The sequence below is a fragment of the Octopus bimaculoides genome, chromosome 8, assembly GCF_001194135.2.
Source record: "Octopus bimaculoides isolate UCB-OBI-ISO-001 chromosome 8, ASM119413v2, whole genome shotgun sequence".
Taxonomy (NCBI): Eukaryota; Metazoa; Mollusca; class Cephalopoda; order Octopoda; family Octopodidae; genus Octopus; species Octopus bimaculoides.
In genome coordinates, this window is record NC_068988.1 from 55377278 (window position 1) to 55383124 (window position 5847).

General features: G+C 33.9%; 1 long non-coding RNA gene across 1 annotated transcript in view; it reads right to left on the minus strand.

Annotated features, from left to right (window-relative positions):
- Positions 1-5847, minus strand: part of LOC106876219 (uncharacterized) — a 13019-nt gene that overhangs the window by 2897 nt on the left and 4275 nt on the right. Inside the window, exon 2 of the long non-coding RNA XR_001410206.2 lies at positions 1047-1136. This is a non-coding gene — a long non-coding RNA (uncharacterized LOC106876219). The remainder of the gene's footprint in view (positions 1-1046; positions 1137-5847) is intronic.

Here is a 5847-nt window from a genome sequence, read left to right on the forward strand (position 1 = left end):
CGATCTTATATCGTTTGTAGAAAACATAAATCCGAAAGAAGAAGCACACTCTAAGATGTAGAGCTGTATATATTAAAAATGGGGAAGGCCGGTTTATGAGATTAGCTTAGGTTTCCCACAGTGGCAACACCAACAAGAATTACAACACCCACACCAGATGACGGTACATACAGAATGCGTGTTTCTACAGCATCATCGACTCAAGAAGCACCAACCACCCATCAACACATCGACGTCGCGCACAACACCTCAGACATAAGCACAGAGCAGAGCAAAGTTTACTAGATGGAGACCCAATATTTTACCACTGATTCATCTGATAAAATTAGAAAATAATGATAGTATATATAAGATTGGGATCTCTTGTGATGGATTTCATGTCGTTGGAATTTCAGTCCCAGTTCTAATGACATTTCTAATAGCACCATATGATTTGCCTTGACAGATAGTAGCCCAGTTTCCATTGCTATGTAAAAATGTTTTGTTGCTGGGTTAATGGTTAGTGTCAGGTTAGATTAATGGTTAATATGATTTTGCGTCTAATGATAAGTTAGGACATAATGTAAATTAAGCTTTCGAGAAAGATCAAGGTTAGATTTATGCTTAAGAGTTACGTAAGTTAGATATGGAAGAACCAATGTCTGTTTCATTTCCTGATGTTTATCAGTTGTTGTTTATTGACTGTCTCCGCTATTTATCCTATGTGTTATACAAAATTATTACGTTAAAGGCTAGTTAATTACTTAGACATTACCATATCAAGTCCGAAGACTCATAGCGCCGGTTACTCCGTTTCCATGGCAAACAAATGACTAAGATCACAATATTCGTTCTGAACGGGACTCAAGTCCGTCACAAGGTGGCCCATTTATAGCTGTATGAAATGAAATAATGTGAAATGGAGTGTTTTAGTTCAAGAACACAATGTACCGCCCTGTCCAGGAATCGAAACCACGATCTTGAAATGATCGTGAGCTCAATAGCCTAACCATTAGGCCACTCACCTTCACAAAAAATTATGTCAATCACATTTAATGGAAACTTACCTTTTGGACAATCTTCGTTGGTTTCGCATTTTGTTTTTGGAGAATGTTTGACCGCTGGGCAATTTCCGATGCTGGCAGGATGAACAAAATCTGTTCAAGTAAATGAAACAATTAGACAAGTTCAAACTGGTGTAGAAATGTTCGATGCAATAAAATCAAATTACAGCCTTTTGTCTTTTACTTGCGTCAGTCGTTGGGCTGCGGTCAATCCTTGAAGGGTTCACTTGAACAAATCGACCTTAATACTTATTTTTTAAAGTCTGGTACTGATTTTTTTCTGTCCTTTTTTTGCCGAACAACTAACTTACGGGTTCGTAAACAGACCAAATCCGGTTATCAAGAGGGCAAACACGAAAGCAAACTCACACACAGACATATACGACGGACGTTTTTCAGTTTCCGCCTATTAAATCCATGCATCAGGCTTTGGTTGTTCCGGGGCTAAAAATAGAAGACACTTGGTCAAGGTGTCGTGCTGTGGGATTGAACTTGAAATCGTATGGTTGGAAAGCAGACTTCTTACCACACAGCCACGGCTACACCTATTTACACGAGGCCCAAGTCTAACGAAGAAATTTAGTTGCTTGACTTTCACGTGAAAGAAAAAACAAGAGAGTGAAAAGGTTCGTATTTCTCTTATATTTATTAGTGGAATATATGAAATAAGTAAAACTAATAATGAAGCTTTTGACCGCAGAAATTTGTTCGCAGAGACTTTACCTTGTATGCTATCAATAAAAATCATGTCACTGTTTACTTCTTCTATATATATGAAACTGAATCAAACATTTCATTGTTATGAAATATAACGTGTCTTGAATAGTACAACAAAGCAGAGTGGACTATAATAACTGTAATAATTTAATTATTCATAGTCTAACATGATATAATATTTCGGAATATAAAAATTCCTTCTTCAGATATTGCTAGGAATTGATCGAGTCACTGCTATAATCCTATATATTTTCTCCGATATATCAATGCCCAATATGTCCTTGACTCTAACAAGTCCTACTCTTATATAAATAATACCACTCTTCATTCCTCCTTGACCTTCTGCTCCCAAGAGTCATCTACATGCAACCTGGATATCTTTCATTAAATCTACACAGACTCCACGCAGAGATCTCAAAAACATCCATCAAAGAGGTCATGTAAATCTTGACACTTTCAATAGAACGATCACCCTCCACCAATCATTGCACATAGCAAAACACATCGTAGCACCTAACCATCTTAAATATGAACAACAAGCAAGTAAAGCCCTTGCTATCACAATGCAGTATCAAATGCTATACGTCATTATCACTGAAGAGACATCCTGGCAAACGTACCTCCCTTAGCATAACTAAAACTGCTCCTCATCTCAATGAATCCTTTTCGTCAGAGCCCAGACCACTACAAAACCTCTATAAGGTGAAATTGAGGTCGATCACAGAGTACTGCGTCCATATCTTTGAAAATACAGCTGCCTCACACATATTCTAGTCTGTGACCATTCAATTGATTAGCATAGAGTTACTGACAAGTTGCAGTTTCAGATGTTTTATCTCTGTCTCTACTTCTCGAGGTTGGCTGGCCTTATTCACTTCCACTCAGACATCTCTTGCCTGCTCGTCACCTGTACTGTTTTCACCTACTAGGTCCTTGCACTAACCACTACATTCATTTCTTCCTCATCAGGAAATCCAACATGAACTCTCTCTCTCTCTCTCTCTCTCTCTCTCTCTCTCTCTCTCTCTCTCTCTCTCTCTCTCTCTCTCTCTCTGCACACACCACTCCTGCAGTCATCGACTTGCAAAAGTTTTAGAGGGAAGTGAACAAATCTCATTGATCTAAGAGAGTCTGTGAATGCCTCAGGTACTCCCCGTTACTTCAGATTTAGCCAATAGAAATAGATGTAAAAGACTAATAAAATAGATATATAAAGACAATGGGAATAGACATAAGCGTTCAGGTTTTGACAGAATATAAATTAACGAAAGTTTAATTTACATTTAATTCAAAGGTTTATGCCATTTTCAGGGTATATAATAGGTTTTAAAAAATTTCAATGTTTTGTATTGGCAATGCGTTCAGATTGTGTTGACGAATGGTGTCTTGGCAAATGAAATTTTAAAACATTCAGTTATATAAAGATTTCAAGTGTTTTTAATAGTTAATATATGATCTCCCCAAAGTGATCTTCCATTTTAAGTTGCAGTGGGTTTTGAAGAATAGATTAATTTTTTTATTTTTTATCTATTGTTGACTAAAGAACAGTTTTCATTTAATTTGTTTTAGCTGCTCCACCGATATTTCAGTTTCGGCGAGTATAAATCTGATATTGGATAATTGTCGTTACCTTTCAAAGTACCACACAATTCGCTCTCTGCTAATGTATATAACAAACGGTCTGCGTTTGACAAAGCAAAGAAAGATAAGTAAAGGATAGGAAAATCAGAAACAAAAATAGCAACAAAAGACATGTGAGTGTTGGAAACTACTCGTTAAAAATGTTCTAAGCTGGATTTGTCGTTTGAAAATTACGTAGCAAATATTTTGTTTCATGAAAAAAAAACCCCAAATCTTGCCAGATAGGAATGCGCATTACAAAAATACATTTATCATAATGGTAAATCATTTCTCTAGTGAAACATGAACGGACAGGACATAGGTTTTAAAAAAATATTATTACCTCATTCTTCAGTGCATTAGATTTAAGAATAATAAACCTTGCAAAAGCTAATTTTCTTGGCATAAAATACTAGTATATTTTCCCTTTATCAGAAATTTATGTCAGATCATCTTATGATATGTTTATGTATTTGTTTTACAAGACTCTTAATGTGAAATCGTATGTTGAAGCAGATATTGTTACACTTGGGGTTGGTCATATTTTGCTAATTCAACACATACGCCAAATATTTGGTCTTCACTACAAAAATGAAATAAGCAGAAAAAGAAGTGACACGTGGGACAGATAGTCGCTGAAGAGATCGCAGGATGTGTGACGAAAGAACTTTAACAAAGAAACTAAAATTTAAAAAAAATGTAAGAATAAAGCTGAAGTGAAGATCAAATATAAAATGCGTGTGTTTAATTGACAAAACGTGACCGTCTCCAAGTATAACAATATTTTATAACCAATCGTCGATCAGATATTCTCAGTAATTTAGTATCCGATTCTAGTAGACACATATCTTTATCTTCAGATATAATTGCTTTTAGAAAAGCTACGTACTTCTGTAGCGATGCATTTAACCGTAGTAGATTTTATATATAACAGACCTTTTGCTCCTAAAACGAAGAAACAGAATTAAGAAAATTGTATAATCCAAATTTTAGCTTGAATATTCGAATAATATAGTTAAAGAGTTTCTAAGTTAGTTTCAGTGCATTTTTCTAGAAAACATAGATACCAAAATTTCGCCGGCTCCGTAAATTCTTGTAATGCAAAACATCTGTCAAATATTCTTGAAGTGCTATTCTTAGAATATATAAAAGTATTTTTCTGACTGCATTTACATACATACACCTAGACACACATCGCTACACAGATATACATAACCAAACGTAAAGCAACAGGGAAATTAACGATAGAGAAGTAACGAGTTCTAATTCAAACACTATTTCGGAAAGCGGTGCCCAAATTGGTGAAAATTAAAATAGTGTAAATAGATTAGAACTTAAAAAGAACAAACGTAAGAATGTAAATAATCAAGTAAATATAGGAGATAATAGAACTATAATGGAGAAACGAATTGTGATAGTACAACACATAAATCATGCCCACTAAAATTAAACTGCAGAATTAAAGACGTGGTGTACAGATGTAAAGTAATTTCAGAAGGACAGGCGTATTTCTACATAGGTGCTAGCGAGACCTTTATTAAACGTAGAATAGATAATCATGAACTATCGTTTAGGGATAAAAATAAGAAAAATAATACGAGCTTAAGTAATATAATTTGATCGCTAGAAGATAATAATAAAGCATACACAATTAGCTGGGATATAATTAGTAGAACTAAACCATATAGTAAAGGAAGTAAACGTTGCGAATTGTAAACCATAGACAAGAAAGCGCAACAAGGTGTGTTCACCAATCAAAATATACCTTTAAGAGGTTTAAATAATTGCATGATATGACTAACTAAAATTGGAATTTGAAGTAAGTAAATTATAACAAATAACGAACAAAAATGTAAACCCCTTCATAAATTAAACTGAAAAATTTTCAAAATGTGAAAACAAAGTTTAAGTTGAATAAAATTAACTACAAAGAAAATATTAATTTAAATTAAATTTCAAAATAACAAGAAAATGATAGACCCATAGTTTAATAATAATATCAACATCAGAAAAAAACAAAGAATAATTTAATACATTTGGAAAAAATAAAATTACTATTCTACATAGGTGGAATGGTAGGCTAGAACATGAATTAAGAACCATAGGAAAATTCTTGAGCATTAAGATAGAAAGTAGCAATAAGTTCTGAAGTAGCCAGGGTAACATAAAGTTCACGAAATATATGACTATTTTTAGTAACGCCAACACCACATTAGAGAATAATTTTAGTCAAGATTATGCTATCTTCAGATGATATCCGACCAACAGTTAAAGTGGATCCTGATGAAGTTGCAACGATAATTAACACCAAGACGCATATTTAACAGTGTGCACCAGTTTTCAGCGGAAACGTGCGTAGGTCTTGAAGAAAGATGTGATTAATTGTAAAATAAAACTTGGATGTGCAAATCTCTGTTTTCCTGATTTCAATTTCATTATATATATATATATATATATATATATATAT